Consider the following 15021-nt stretch of genomic DNA (forward strand, 5'->3'; position numbering starts at 1 on the left):
GAAAGACAGCATAGTATAGTGGAGTCAAAGGGTCTAGGACTCAGGGGTGGTGAACCTGTGTCCTCAAGGCCACATGTGGCCCTCTAGGTCCTCAAGTTTGGATTCAATCAAAGGGCCACACTTGAGGCCCTAAAGGGTCACATGTGGCCTTGAGGACACAGGTTCAAACCCTGCTTCTCCTAGTTATTACCTATGTAACCTTAGCAAGTCTCCTCGCTGAGGTTTATTTTCTTCCTCTATAAAATGGGGAAGGGTATAGAAGCTGGATTGAGTGATGTAGGACCACCCAGCTCCCTTGAATCTAAACCTAGTGGTCTTTTCTTAGTTAATAGAGCTCCCACTCAATCAACCATAATGTTTACATTTTATTCCAATTTTAAAATGAACAGATTCATATAAAATAAAATTAAACTCAAAGAGATGCCTTGGACCAATTCATATTCTGTTGTACCTCCTATGCCTTCTATAGTTACATTTGTACCTATACCTAAACCTACATAGACATTGTGTAGGGAAACTTGCCTGTTCAGTCATACTTGGCAATATCACCATTAACAATTGGTGCCAAAATACCTTAGAGCTATTTGGAATGGGGTGAAGGTAAAGGCAAAATAAACCACTTCTCTCTTACTAACCTATAGCCAAAACAATATGTGTTGAAAGAATGGTCCCTCATGAGTTACAGATAGAGGGGTTTCCATGCTGCTTATTAACAGGGCAAGACCCGCCTTGATTCAACACCGTGATTCCCAACATGTCAGGTTGACTGGATGGAGGAGGCAGCTCTCTTACCAATGGAGCAGGACCATACAAAGCTGTCAGTTTTGTGTGTTGAAAGTATTGCTATTTCTAGCCCTCAAGAGGGAAGTGCTGAGCGGGCATGTATTCTGGAAAGGAGGAAAATTACTAGGAATGAGTGACCTAACATGACTGGAATAGTAGGAGATTCAAGACACAGGTCATCTAAGGTATCCCTTCAACTTCACTCATTCTTTCTTTGCCCTTCCTATTATTATCCACAAGAGGAATGGCTTCTTAATTCTGCTTTCTTTTCAGAAATAAATATCCCTTTGATCTTTAGTATTATTCAGAATTTTATTGCTTACATAGAAATCATTTTGATAGTGTTTATACTGATGTGTTGATACTGATAAAGAAACTGATAGTCCACAAGCTTGATAGGTCTAACTTACATTGACTTTTTGCATCTGTTGTTGAGCTATAGGCCGTGTAGCTGCCATGCATGAAATATTCTCTCTCTCTGTCTCTGTCCCTGACCCTCTCTCTTTCCTCCACTTTCTTCCCCTCATCTTCCTCCTTTCCCAGTTCCTCTTCCTCCCATCTCACTCTTCTTTTTCTCTTTCTCTCTTTCCTTTTCCTCTCACTGTATCTTTACTTTATGGGACTCAGGTGTTATATATGGTTATATATACCAATGCTTATATAATCATTAAAGTTATACCCTTAAACAAATTTAAAGTCTGTCAAGTTCTCTTAACAGAGAGTGGTGATAGTCAAGTGATTAACAAGATACGGAACCAGACATTTTCTCCAATCCTCCCAAATCCTCAAACCTTTCTACAATAGTCATTATGTGCAAGAGATAAAGCAATTTTAGCTGTCTCCATGGTCTAGGACACCAAGACCCAAACAAGTTAATAAATACAATGAACTGACTGCGGAGAAGGCTAATCCCTGGCCCCTAATTCGTTGACTCAGGACCACCCCAGCTGCACAAGCCAAGCCGAAGATTTGCAACAGGACTCAACTTTGTATCTTGCCATCCTCCAAGTGGAAAACCAAAAAAGCGGAAGCTTGCTTAGGCTGGAACAGAACTGCAGAGACACCATACCGCAACAGAACTCAGCCAAAGAAAGAACCAAGGAGCAGAGGGACCTGGAGCTGATCACGAGCGTGGCTTCACCGAGTCTGAAGGAAAGAACCCAGCGTGCAGCTGGGGCCAGTTCTGTTCCCCCACCCCAGAAGTCACTTGTGGCAGAGACTAAGGGTGATCAACTGTCAACTGACCAGCCTAGCAGGAGACTGAGATCACTGGGAAGCTCAGCCTCTAAAGAAACCACACTCAGAGGGAAAGGAATCCGAAAGTGAGAGATGGGGGACCTTAAGAAGAAGAAGAAGAAGAAAAGAGGTGGAAAATTACTGAAGATCTCAACAGAAAGAAAACTCAATTAAAGACCTTGAACATATGTATAAGAGCCAACAAGGAACATTTTAATAACAGAAGGGAGTCTCCAGATTAGGTAAAAGAGTTGAGATATCTATGAATTAATATTGTAAGATAAAGGAAAATGAAGCAACAACTGATGAAGCAAAGGACCTTGTGGATTTCAAAGAGAGAACTGAACCACACTAGGTTGTTCCTGAATGGTTTAAAAGATAAATAAGAATTGTGACAGTACAATGTACGGCCTGCACAGCAGAAATAATTGGCAGGATAGAAAAACTTGAAGCCACAGTGACATCTCACCAAAGAAACAAAAGAAAGAATAATTGAGTGGGAATGAAAATACATAGAAGTGAAAGAATACCTAGAAGTGAAAGACAAGCAGGAAGACAAGGAAGGAAGCAGGAAGAAGCAATAAGCAATAATAGGAAAAGAAACATAGTCTCTATATAAGCCAAGTACATTGATTTTGAAAACAGGATGCATGGAAGCAGCTTAAAGATTATAGGTCTCTCAGAAGAACATGACAAGTTAAAAAAAAACCTAAATACCACAACAAAGAAAGAAATAGAGAGAGAGAGAAACAAAGAAAAAAGGAAGGGGTGAAGGAAAGAAGGAAGGAAGGAGAGAGAAAGAAAGGAAGAAAGAAAGGAAGGAAGGAAGGAAGGAAGGAAAGAAGGAAGGAAGAAAGAAGAAAAGAAAACTGCTCAGAAGTTCTGACCACAGAAAAGAGAGAGTGAGGATAGAATTTGGGAATAGAATTTATTAACTGTCTTCCTCTCTCCCACTGTTTTAAACTATTAATACACCTACACTTTATATATTACAGATAATCCATATCTATATTTCTACTCACATCAATGTATGCATCTTATATCTTACATTTACATATAAATTCCTTAGCAAAAAAATCATTTTTAATGATGACATTGAGGACCTATAAGACTTAAAATTATGTAAGTTGCACTCAAATATGTTCTATGTATTTTAATTATGAAGGGCAACCAGGTAGCAAATTGGATAGAACACGGGCTTGGAATCAGGAAGATTCATCTCTCTGAGTTTAAATCTGGCCTTAGACATTTACTAGATGTGTGACCCTGGGCAAGTCACTTAACCCTGTTTGCTTTCATTTCCTCATCTGTAAAATGAGTTGGAGAAGGAAATGGCAAACCACTTCATCATCTTTGCAGATGGGGTCATAAAGAGTCAGATGTGACTTAAACGACTGAATAACAACAATTTTAACTATGAAAACAAGATGTTGATCCATATATTATAAATATTTTCACCAATAATGGATTCAAACAGAAGGATTTGGGTGCTAATAACCTTCTCCTAACCAGAAAATATTTCTGTTAGAATCATTTGTTTCTTAAGTATTTAGGGCAATAAAGGTTTTTACAATATTCATGAATTATGAAATGTAATTTTGCAAAGCATTTTACAAATAGTACCTCATTTGATCCTCACAACAACTCTGGAAGGTAGGTATTATTATCATCCTCATTTAATAGATGAGGAAACAGAAGCTGAAATCAGGGTAAGTGGCTTGCCTAAGGTCACAAAGCTAGTAAGCTGGGCTGAATTTGCACTCAGGTCTTCTTGATTCTGGGTCCAGCACTGTGCCATCCATAATGCATAGAAATGCTTCAACAGTTCAACAGTTTTGCAGGTAGTTCAATTAGTACAGCTAGTCCCTCCTTGCTGCTTATTCCAACCCCCCAGTATTTCAGCAGATGATCCACCTGAGTCAACTTGGGTAAAACATAATACTAATAATAATTACCTGCTGGACAACCTCTGGGTAACAAGCCTCTCTGTAATTAGCCAGACTGGTCCTTGGTTGACAACTGCATAATCTTTCACCAAAACCAAAGTCTCTTTACCTTAGTAGGAACCAGCAAGAGCTTACACTCCTCTAGTGTGGCTTTCAGTAACTCAAGGTCACCTCCATGAGAGAAGGACTTCAGTAAATCAATCTTTGTGAAAACATTTTGAAAACTGTCAAATGCTATATAAATTTGACTTTTTTTTTTTTTCCTTCTCCACCTACTACAATCGAAACCGTGCCTGAAAGTCCAACTCCAATCTTCCATAAAGCTCATCTCAGGCCATTGTGACCTCTCACCTCTTGTCTCATCTGAATTCCTATATCGCAAAGGAGAGTTGTAACTCCATAACTAACATGGAGTCATAAGGGTTTTGCCCCAGGACACTGACATAGGGTCAAATGTTGTCCCTACAGTCGTAATATAGGGCATGTAGATGTTTCTTCTATGCAGTAGGAGCTTAAGGACCCAGAGGATCATCTCTTCTCCTAGTAGCCATCCTGTAACCAGGTCCTCCTTTCTAATACCACATGGTGTTGTTAAGTTGTTTCCAGTCATGTCTGACTCTCCATGACCCCATTTGGGGTTCTCTTGGCAAAGATACTAGAGTGATTTGCCATTTCTTTCTCTAGCTCATTTTATATATGAGGAAACTGAGGCAAACAGGGTTACGTGACTTGCCCAGGGTCACACAGTTATCTAGTGACTGAAGTCAGATTTGAACTCAGGAAGATGTCTTCCCAACTCCATGCCTGGCACTCTATCCAGTGATCCACTTAACTGCCCAATACCATACAAGACTATAGGAACGTTGTTTGAGATTTCCTGTTGTATCTGCATCTCCTCTCCTTTCAGCTTATTGAATGAATTTGCCCCAAATACCAATATTCCCAGTTACAACTCTGGTCCAGATTGTCTATCCCCCTTACATTGCATCATATCACATACTGTGGAATATAACAATATCACATGAGCTACAGAAGGTATCTGCCTGAGCCTGAGGCAGGGGCAGTTGTGCCCAAGTACATCATTGCAGAGGAGTGGCCAGCTTTCAGAAGGGAAGTCCTTTTGTTCTGTTATTTACCTCAGGCTGAACCACTACGTGTTGGGATGTGGGAGACTGGACGAGGTGACGGCTGCAGTACTTTCTAACCTGGAGATTTTATGAAAATATATTTCCACGTGCAACTTAGAATGGCAGGCTTCCTTGGCCTTCACACCACACTTTGACATTTCTTTAATTTTAAAATGAGACAGGTCTTTTTCCCCTAGCCATCAAATGTTCCTGTCATTCCCTTTGGGCTTATAAAACACACGAAAGATTCAGTAGTCTTGGTTTTGATTCTTCTGTCTTCCAAAGTTCAAAGTAAGGTTTTACAAACTGCTGCCACATTTCCTTTTTCACATTCTGGTTTAGTATCCCTAGAAGGCCAATCTTGTGGAAACATACTTTGTTAGGTCTATTGACTAAGGATTTATTGTATTAGAGTAAATCTAAGGATTTCTCCTTAACAGCTCATTCCATCTTGCCCAGGTGTTCCACCCCCCTTCTCAAAGATGACTGCCAGTCTAAAAGGGCACATTCAGCCACCGCTGCCTTTGTTCCATGGTCAGGAAATCCTTTTTGTAGCTCACACCATAGAAATAAGAAACTAGCAATAATGGGGTTCTTTTGTCTATGACAGGTAGTTGGAATTTCCATTAATTGTCTCATATTTATAGAGAGTTTTAAGGCTTGGAAACTTAACATCAGAGCCATAAGATAGGTAAAACAAATGTTACCCCATTTTACAGATGTGGAAACTGAGGTTCAGTGAAATGAAATGATTTGTCCATGACACACAACTAATAGGTATCAGAACTGGGACTTGAACTGAGGTCAAACAACTCTAAGACCAGCTGTCTTATCACTATGTTCCACCGTGGGAGATCAATTCAAATTAAGGAAGATTTGCACTAGAAAGAAAACTAATTATAGGATTTAATGGTGAGATTTTGAGATCCATCTATTCCAACTCTCTTATTTTTACAAAATATTTGATAGCTTTTGTTTTTATGTAACCTTCGCTTTGCAATATATCCCACCCCTTTGCCTGTGCAAAGAACCATCCCTTTAACATAAAATAAACAAAGAAAATTAACAACCCGTCAACTGAATCTGACAATGTACGCAATGCTCTAACTCTGCAGTTTCCCAAATATGCAAAAAAAAAGAGAGACAGAAATCCATTTTCTTCACTCTTCTCTGAGGCAAAACTTAGTCATTATAATTGTGGAGTACCCAGTTTCAATTTTGTTGTTCTTTCCACTTCCATTTGGTGCGGTCCCAGCTCTGCCAACTTTCCTATACATCCTATTATACGTTATAACCACCTCCTCTGAACTCCTTATAGGCATCATTTCTTCAGGTACAGTAACCCCATTGTGTTTGTGTGCTCTAACTATTCCAGCCAAGAGATAGGCAAGCTATATTGGTTCTGGTTCTTGGTTGCTATGGATATTTTGGTATATACAGGAGCTTTTCTGCCCTTGATCTCCTTTCACTTAACCCCTCTCCATTTCAAAAGAGGAGAAAACCTAGGTGCAGAGCAGGTGAAACAGTTCGCTTGAGGCCACCTGGTCGGGACTCTGAATAGCAGAGCCAGGAGAGGAAGTGAGCTTCTTTGCCTTCAGATCCGGCACTCTTTTTGCCAGGTTCCCAATTATTGAATGTGCCCATTTTAATTACAGAACTCCCAATGTTCCAACTGTTCTGCTAAAATTAATGAAGTCACTAACTTCAAAGCACAAACTTAAAGAATCTTTAGATTCCAGTGCCAACAGGTTGTCTTTTCTGGTGCCTTCTCTTGGTAAGGGAGGTGAGTTGATGTAGCCTTAGGATAAGGCTTAAAAGCAGCACATCACCCTAGGAGGTGTTATTTTTCAGTCATTTTTAGTCATGTCTGACTCTTCATGACCACATTGGGGATTTTGTTAGCAAAGACAGTGGAGTGGTTTGCCATTTCCTTCTCCATTTAATTTTACAGATGAGGAAACTGAGGCAAACAGGGTTAAGTGACTTGCCCAGGGTCACATGGATAGTGTCTGAGGCCACCCTGGGAGAGTCTCTGTTAAATCTCAGTGAAGTTGCCCTGATAAATACATTTCTGAATTTGATCTCTGCTAATGAGTTTACAGTGGGTCTCCACTGCCTTTGGGAGTCTAAATTCATCACCTCGATATTCAAGGACTTCCACAATCCCTCCCTACCCTTCTTAACTTCATCTCCTATTACTCCCAATTGGCATTTTCTATCTCATTCAGGTCAATCTTTTACTTGTTGTTTGAGGCCCAGATCAAATTGCATTTCTTTCACAAACTCTCCCTTGTATACTGTAGGCTGTCTGATTTTTCTCCCTTCTCTGCATACCTATAGTACTTAAAGCTCTGTCACATAACACAGCACTTGACACAGGTACTTTGTTTCTTATGTGAAGCTTACCTTGTAGCACCTTCCTCAAGGGCAGTTAGGTGTACAGAGGATAGAGTGCCAGGCCTGGAGTCAGGAAGACTCATCTTCCTGAGTCCAAATCTGGCCTTGGACATGTACTCGCTGTGTGACCCTGCACAAGTCACTTAACTCTGTTTGCCTTGGTTTCCTCATCTGTACAATGAGCTGGAGAAGGAAATGGCAAACCACTCCAGTATCTCTGCCAAGAAAACCCCAAATGGAGTCACAGAGACTCAGACATGACTGAAACAACTGAACAAGAGCACCTTCCTCACAGGGTTGTTGGAAGGATCAAATGGATAATATTTTTAAAGCCCTTAACACTGTGCCTGGCACATAGTAGGTGCAAGGTGCCTGGCACATAGGAGGTGTTTAATAAATGCTTATTCCCCTTCCTCCAAACCCTTAATTGGATGAATAAATGAACTCTTCAAATGTAGGCATAGATTTCTTATTCTTTGTGTTTTGTGCCAGCCAGCGCAGTTCTGCACACATGGTAGACACTGAAAATATGGATGTCAAGTTTACCCTAGCTTCATAATTCAGTCAGCATATGTGCAAATCCATGCATACGATAACATTCCCTGTCACTAAATTTTGAGGCCTTCCAAAATCTTCCAAGTTTTATTTTCTCCTCATTTTCTCCTCCTCCCCTTCCTCCCCCTCCTCCTCCTCCCCTTCCTCCCCCTCCTCCTTCTCCCCCTCCTCTTCCTCTACCTCTTTCTCTGCCTTCCAGCTAAACAAGACCACTTCCATCCTCCAAGCAGGTCCCACATTTTCCTTTCTCAGTGTTTTCGCTCACACCTTTCCTGAAGCTTCTGACAGAGTTCCCGCTCAATAGTGTCTTCCTGGTTCTGCTTAGTTCACTATGAGATTAGTTCAGATAAGTCATCAGATACTTCCTTTGGACATCTTTAAAATGTATGTACATATAATTTTTTTTACTGCGGTGCTATTTTCAAAATTATCATTCCAGGCAGTGAGGCCCAATGGGAGTCAGAGAACTGATTTAAAATCGTGTATGTGTCACTTACAGATGTTATATGAGAGCATGGGACCAGATGATGCCTACTGTTCATACTGAGTTGTAAATCCTGTGATCCTAGCTATTCTTCGAGGTCCAGCTCAAACACCACCTCTTCCAGGAAGCCCTCTCTGATCACCACAGTCTGAAATGATCTTTCTCTTCTCAGACCTCAAATAACCCTTTGTACCCCTCTTTTTGGCACTTGACGTGCTCAACTTCATGCCACGGTTTCTTGTGTATATACCTGTTTCATCTTCCACGCTTGATTCTAAGTTTCTTAATAACAGAGACACAATATGATTTTCCTTTTTAGTACCACTACTAATACTTGCCTAGCACAGATCTCTGCACATAGTAGCTACTTAATAAATATTTATTAAATTTGGTTGAAGTAAATTTCAACAGGGAACAAATATCTTGATTTTACTATTCTAATTATGCAGTAGAGGAGACATTACAACTTGACTTTTATTTTCCCCCCTACCTGGCCCTGAAATAAAATTTCAGAGCTTTCCCTTATTCCCTCGTTCTCTTTTCATTAACATGTGCAGGCTAGCCACAGGAATAGTGTTTAATGCAATAATTTACTGAAAGTTCTTTCATGTCACTTTCAGACAGGTTAAGAATTATTCTTCTATGCCCTGAGAGGCTATAGCATTAGTAAGCTTAGCTTCCCAATAATACTATTCTCTTCTGCTTTCAGGAAATAATTTCAACTCACCCAGCTTTCTCATCTTGTTAAAATTTTCCACTGTGCTATTTCTTGGAGTAGTCCTTCCTCTCCCTCCCCCCTTCAGCAACCTTTGGTCTGCCTGATAATCACGCTCTTTAGATTAATTCAAAAGCCTGCTTGTACATCATGGCAAATGGGATTTTGTCTGTTCGCTCATTCCTATGCAGCCAACTTTTTTTTTTTTTTTGAAATCTGAAGTGCAATGAAGCGCATTAACTCATTGGTGTCTTTTCTTTCTTGGTGGCACCTTAAATTTATCTCTTCTGTTCCTTCATCTTTAATCTGACTTCTCCCTTGGCATTTTGTAGACAATTAATAAATACTTATTGATTTGGTTGTTCTGATGTGCTTCTTAATTTGATAAATGTTTTAGGATGGACTCAGTTTGAAAGCTTCTATACAGAGCTAGTTATATTGTGGCAAGAGTAGAGTATAAGCTCCTTGAAAGCAAGAACTGTTTTATTTTTATCCTTGTATCTCCAGAACCTAGCATGATGTCTTATGCATGTTTGATGGATTTCATTGATTGAATTGCAATTCTCAATGTTCTTTGGTGGGAGGGAAATTTGTTTGCATGGGTCACTATAGGGTATAAGCAAGAACTTGATCAAACTATTCAACTGATGATATTGATGACGATGATGATGATAACTCTTAGTTCTTTACAGTCACAAGCCTTACATTTAAAAGCATTTTCACATGAATTATCTCTTTTGATCCTCCCAACAGGCCTGTGAAGCATATAGCTTGGCACCATTATCCCCCTTTTATAAATAAAGAAATGGAAGAAAAAAAAACGGGGCAGCTAGGTAGCACAGTGGATAGAGCACCGGCCCTGAAGTCAGGAGGACCTGAGTTCAAATCCGGCCTCAGACCAAACACTTGACAGGTACTAGCTATGTGACCTTGGGCAAGTCACTTAACCCTGATTGCCTCACCAAAAAAAAAAAGAAATGGAAGCTTAGACAAATAAAATGACTTGGCCCATCACAGAGCTAAGAAATGGTAGAGCCAGAGCTAGAACCCAGGTCTGCCAACTCCACATCCAGGGCCTTCCATGATACCCCATTAACCAGGTTTAACAGTTCTTTAAAATAATAAAAAATAAACCAAAAACTGAAGAAAAGCAAATTTGCCACTTTTTAAAAATATATTCTCAGTCTCTGGCAAAATATGATCTGCCCCAATTGTTTCCATTTTGACCTATGTCTGTGCAAAATGTTTATGGGATTCCACAAGAAATCTTTGGAATGTCATGGTAACAGCACGCTTCTGGTCCTATCTGTTGTGTCTGGAGTTCAACAGAAGATATTTTAAAATGCTGCCTATGAAGATAAGCAGGCAATGGGCTGTACTAGGTCTGCTGAAATGAGAAAGTGAAGAAATGGGGAATTGTCTGTCAGCCAAGAGGAGAGAGCAGTGGGGGTGAGTGTGGTGGTGATACAGTCATATCTATGAGAACATTACAATCTTTCCCTGCTTAGAAGGGAAAAGAGTTTAAAGGAATGAGTGATAGCGATGGAAAGAAGATTAGTCTGGAACTCTGCTATCAATTCACCAGAGGACAGCTGGTTATCTCTTTTGACCTCAGCTTCCTCATCTGCAAAATAACAAAATCAGAGGAGAGGATCTCTAAGGCCTCTCTCTGTTCTATAACATCCATATGTTAAAATATCCTCCAGCTCTATGACCTTCTATACTCTAAGGTTCCTTCCAGCCTTAACATTTTATGTTCTAGACACTAAAGATTATTTCATCTCTAATCCATCTTTTATGTCTTGGGATCCCTTGAAGCTCTTCTACTTCATGTTCTGTATTCTAAGGGCCCTTATAGCTCTATTATCTTACATTCTCTGTTTTAAGGTCTCTTGTAGCTATGACATTCTATATTCTTTTTATCATTCCCTATCAGAACTAACATTCTGTGATAGATTGCTAGGTAGGTCGATAAATATATGTACATACATACATATATACATACATACATACACAGAGAGGTAGAGGAGCATTTATTAAGTACTTAATATGTGTTAGGCACTGTGCTAAATTATGGGGATACAAATATCAGCAAACAAAGCAGTCCCTGCCCTCTAGGAGCTTATATTCTAACAGGGGAAAACATTTAAAAGGATGCTGCTAGAAAGCAAAAGGGAGGTGTTTGCAAGGTATGGTGAGCCAAGAAGTGGTCCAGAGGCTTGATCTCCTCACAGCAAAGGAAAAGCTCATCTACTAGAACCAGAGGATCCAGGGATAGAGTCCAAGGTTCTGATGGGAGGGAGATGCTCAGTGTTCTCAAGTACTTTGTTGTACGTGTTAACAATAGACATTCCCCAACAGCCAAAAGACCCTAAGGATCTTCCCCTCCCAGATTTTTTTAACTAGGAAACAGAGGCCATCCTTAGCCTCATTTCTTACCTAGCCTTAATCACTGAATGGGCGTTTTCTCAGTCAAACTGACTTTAATTTAAAAAGGCCAAGGTCTTCCACTGCATCTGGGGCCATCTCTGGTCCTCCTGATCTCTATCTTGCCACTGGACCCAGATGGCTCCAGACTGGTCACTCTGCACAGCCCTCCCTCACTTAAATACAATTCACTTGCAAGTCACGGCATCATCTTCCTAATGTCATGGTCCTCTTCAAGAATGAAGGACAAACAACAGTAAGGTCCCTTGCAACGCTGGCATTCTGTGCTCTATCTCAAGGTTCCTTTCGGCACTAACATTTGATGTTCTAGGTGCTCTAATGTTTGAGGACTCATGGTCCAGGGCTGTATAGTTTGCTCCCTCTAGTGGTCTGTTAGAAGCATCATGACTTGCCCGTAAGCCAGGATGTGTCTTATTGAATCAGATTTGAGCTTGGCATGGTCCCTTTAGTCAAGAGTACTTCTGTACAGGACATGACAGCAGGCCCAGGGCTAAGTTTTGATGGGTGCATTAGGCAAACCCAAGCTAAGGTGGATGGCTTCAGCCTTTTCTAAGATATAAAGTTCCTGTTAAAAGGGCAAGTTTGACTTTTACAGAGGTGAGAGTGTCACACTGGATTTCTTTATTCTTTAAGCTTTTCAAGGGTACTCTGAAATCAGTGAGGGCACATGAGGAAGCCGTGTCCCCTCACTAAGTCTCAATGTCCTCATAATAATAACAGCTCTAGTCCGAGCATCACTTCTAGGTCTATAGTGTTCTCCTCCTAGGACAAGTGTTATTGTTTCTATTTTACAGATAAGAAAACAGGAGCTGGGGGTGGGGAGGGCTGGTTAAACAACCTCTTAATGGTCACCCAATTAATACCAAAGCCTGAGTTCAAATCCCATTGTTTCCACTGCTTGTTTTATTCTACCAAGCCATAGTAATTCACCATGGATAAAAAGAAGACTTCTCTGGTCCATTCAAATCAACCAATGTGTGAAAGATCTCACGGGCAGTGCTAGGGATACTGAAATGAAAAACAACAGTCTTTGACCTAAGGAGCTTATAATATAATTGGTGGGGAGAGGACAGAGGAATGCAACAGAAACACACAAAAAGGTATGATATCCAAGGAAAATGTGACAAGGGGAGAAAGGGAGATCCAGAGCAGCTAAATGCCCTGGGAATATTTGAGAAGCAAGAAATTGCTTTCCACTGGAGTAACCAGGGAAGGCAAAAAGATGAGGAGATACCAGACATGAGCCTTAAAGGAAAAGGATTTTACCAGGAGGTGAGGAGGGCATCTGTTTCAGGCATGAAGAAGAAGGATGGTATAAAAATGTGAAAGAAAAGAGAGGGAAAAGCCAGAGGGAAATGGTAACAAAAACAGCTGACTGAAGCATGAAAGAATGAATGAAAAAGAAATGAGGTTAGAAAGGGAGTTCAGATCTAGGGTATAGAAGGCCCTAACGTCAGGGTAAGGTGGTTGGTATTTTATCCCAGACGAAACCACAGAATGCTTTGAAGCATGGAGATGACATGGTCAGACCTGTATTTTAGGAATATCATTTTAGCAGCTGGGTGAAGGATGGATTGGAGAGGTCCAATGTGTCAGGAAAACCAATTAGAAGACTATTGTGATAGTCCAGGGAAAAAGTGATTGAGTTGGGAGAAGAATGAGTGGAAGGAAGAGGATGAAGACAAATAATGTTTCTGAGATAAATTCAACAGGACAGTTCCTTTTTAGGTCTCGAAATTAAATTCTATATTTCTGAGATTATATAGAGTAATATCTCTTAATGGAGCACTTATCTCCTTGTCACATTTTCCTCAGATATCATATTTTTGGTGTACCTGTTACATCATTCTGTCCTCTCCAGCTTAGTATTTCATTGTCAGAAAAATCATTATTAAAAGTAGAAATAATATGGGAGGTACAGGAGTACATAACAAGACAGAGATTGGTTCCTTGTTGCTCTTCAATGGGGAATTCTCTCCCCTCCTCCTCCTTTCCGCCTCCAGGATTGCAGCTCCTCAATTTTCTCAGACATGATGGTGTCCCTTCTTTGTCTATTCAGACTTCTTCCTAATGTTATGACCCATAAAGCTGCCTCCCTCACTCCTAGGTGATGAGGCCACTGAGTCTTAGGAGTGTGGCCATTCCTTCATATAAACTTGAGTCCTAGACCACTCAGGACAGGCCAACGCCCAAGATAGCAGAATTGTGTCCTCCTCAGCCTTAACCACCCCCTAACTAGTGCTAAGGGGACTAGAGTTCTTTCAGACTCTACTCTCAGAACATTTTCATTAAAAAATTGTTTCCAATGGTATTGTAAATGTAAAGTCTCTAATTCTCAATTGTTGCAAGAGGAATTGTCAGCATCTTCTATATACCTCAGGAGTAGATTCTGCCTTCGTCTCTTCTGCTCTTTGGAGTATAGACATTCAACCATTGAGCTAACACAACTTCCCCCAGCTATTCTATCATTTACATTTACTGTTTTTGGGGAGTGTCACTGGAAACAGGAGGTGGTGCACATGGAAGGAGATGGGGATAAAAAAAAATTCTCTCTTAGGTCCTTTCCAGCACTAATTCCAGCTATGTTGTATGTTTGAGTCCTTTTCCCATCTGTCATAATCACTATGGCTATGTTTAAAGTGCTTAACAACTTGCTAATGTGTTACTACCACCTAAATGAACCATTCCCACGCTCCAGCCAGGTCCATCTTCCTAATGACCCTGAAAATGTGGAGGGGGCCAATGATTCCAGTATATAGTTATGTATCTGAAATTTAAAGTACACACAAACTGAACATAAATCCTAAAACAGAAAACTAAATCAACTTAAGACATTATTGAAGATTTAGGGCAAAAACCATAGTTAATTACTGTTGTTGTAGTATCTCCACATACCTTTGTAGAACTTTGAACAAGAACTCATAGTGTAAGAAGAAAAAATAAATAAAAGTATCCCCACATGTATATAATGCTTGCAATTTATAAAGTGTTTTCCATATATAAAATCACAGTGTTATAGAGTTACAGATTATTAAAACTGAGAGGGAACTTAGATGTCACATTAAACCTCTTCATCTTATAGAAGAGGAAACTAAGGCTCAGTGTGAGAAAAGCCACAAGTTACTTTATCTTCTTTGAACATCACCACAACCCCATGCAGTAGGTAGTATGCTATAAAGGAAAGAGCAGGCTTTGTAGGCAGAGATCTGGTTTCAAATCCTGCTTTCTCCATTAATTGTGATGCAAACTCATGGTGTGAGGGCAGCAAGGTGGCGCAGTGGATAGAGTGCCAGGCCTGGAGTCAACAAGGCCTGAGTTCAAATCTGGCCT

At 40.3% G+C, this 15021-nt stretch overlaps 1 protein-coding gene across 2 annotated transcripts in view; it reads right to left on the minus strand.

Annotated features, from left to right (window-relative positions):
* SLC2A9 (solute carrier family 2 member 9) overlaps window positions 1-15021 on the minus strand; it is a 304702-nt gene that overhangs the window by 202725 nt on the left and 86956 nt on the right. The gene's annotated exons all lie outside the window — the stretch shown is intronic.

Source organism: Vombatus ursinus, unplaced genomic scaffold, assembly GCF_900497805.2.
Source record: "Vombatus ursinus unplaced genomic scaffold, bare-nosed wombat genome assembly UNPS02014818.1, whole genome shotgun sequence".
Classification (NCBI taxonomy): domain Eukaryota; kingdom Metazoa; phylum Chordata; class Mammalia; order Diprotodontia; family Vombatidae; genus Vombatus; species Vombatus ursinus.